Genomic DNA, 1,820 nt, shown 5'->3' with positions numbered 1-1,820 from the left:
CGTCCCACGATGTTTGTGGGCCGCGGCGGAGTACGGGGCAACACCGTACTTCGCCCTTCTCTACGGGCCGATACTGGGGGAGTGGAGCGCCCCCGCGCTCCATCCCCCAGCCCGTAGGGGTCCCACTAGTGGTTCCAGGCGTGGGACCACTTGTGGTGGGACCACCGTCCCCGTGCCCGCAGGCACCGCCAGAGATCCCTTGCTTGGGTTCTCTGGCTCTGCACCTTTTAGTCGCCTCTTACGACAGGCAGGTGATACCCCGGGCCTATTCGATAGCGGGACCCGGACGCCTAACCTATTTTAACCCTTTTTTACGAGGTGGAAATCCCTTCGGATCCCCCGCGCCTCCGGGCGGGGGTATGCGGTGCATGTTAGCGGCTAAAACCACCCCGGTTGCTTTCTTCGCGCACATATGTGGCCAGATCCCGGGAACACGATGTACACTACCGTTACCCGGCCGCGCTACTCTCCCCTGGTGTTCGGGGAGAGTCCTACCCTGCGGCCCACGGTGGATGGGCCGCGGCGGAGTACAGGGCAACACCGTACTCCGCCCTTCCCTACGGGCCGACACCGGGGGAGTGGAGTACCCCCGCGTTCCATCCCCCAGCCCGTAGGGGTCCCACTAGTGGTCCCAAGCGTGGGACCACTTGTGGTGGGACCACCGTCCCTTTGCCGCCAGAGATCCCTTACTTGGGTTCTCTGGCTCTGCACCTTTTAGTCGCCTCTTACGACAGGCAGGTGATATTCAATAGCGGGACCCGGTCGCCTAAACCTATCCTAACCCTTTTTTTGACCCGGTAGAAATCCTCATGGACCATCACCCTGCTCCCGCTGGGACGGGAGGGGGTGGTGTGTGGGACTCGTCTCCCCGGCCCCTGGGCAATTGGCAACCATGGGGCCGGTAGTGCAACGGAGACGCCTACCGCACTAAAACCACCGGGGGTGGACTTCTCTGCGCTATTGGGAACTGCCCGGGAATCGCAACGGCATAACAGCTGGACAGTCCCCGCGTCGCGCGTTAGCTCGTGCACCTCTGCGCCCTAGTATTCGGGCATGGCTCTGACAAGGGCCTTCTCCTCAAGTATGGCCCTGTAAGGGCCTTCTCCTCAGATTTGCGACGGGGGTGCCACCAGGCCTCCCGCCGCGCCCCCTAGTTGTTTGTGGGGGCGGGTGGGTCACGGGTATCCCAGCCCGTGCCCACCCCCATAGGGTCCCAGACCTTATTCTCCTCCTCCCCTTTTAGTCGCCTTTTATGACAGGCAGGGGCTACCCCGGGGCTATTCTTCTAGCGGCACCCGTACGCCTTGTGGGACCCTACATCTCTTATACGTTGTTGTGTGTTGGACCTATTAATCCTGCCTCAGATGGGCCAACTGGCCTCGGCGCCTGCCTCTCCTTCCTCTTCCCGGCAGGGCCCTCCTTCCCCCATTGCCATCCAGGGGTGCAGAGGGGGTCTACCTCTCCCCTCCTCACCCTCTTGTCTTCCTCCTTCTTGGCCATCACCTTCTCACAGAAAGTGGAGAAGGCTGTCCAAGCCTCCTCTTCGCTCACTATTGCTTCTACTATCGCTCCCAGCGATAGATGATAGATCCCCTCCTATCACTCCGGACAGGACGCGACGCTCCTCCTCCCACGCTACGCACTCTGCGAGGGTGTGACGCGCCGTATCCCTGTCCCCATCACAGTGATGACATCTTTCATCAACTTCTCGTCCTATGCGACACAGGTACTCCCCGAAACATCCGTATCCGGTGAGCACCTGCGTCGTCCTAAAGGACGCTCTGGCTCCCACTCTATCGAGCCACTCGTCCAGCCTGGGC

This window comes from Vollenhovia emeryi, unplaced genomic scaffold (assembly GCF_000949405.1).
Source record: "Vollenhovia emeryi isolate VEMERY1.0 unplaced genomic scaffold, V.emery_V1.0 DF939469.1, whole genome shotgun sequence".
Taxonomy (NCBI): domain Eukaryota; kingdom Metazoa; phylum Arthropoda; class Insecta; order Hymenoptera; family Formicidae; genus Vollenhovia; species Vollenhovia emeryi.
This window is presented reverse-complemented; position numbering follows the sequence as displayed.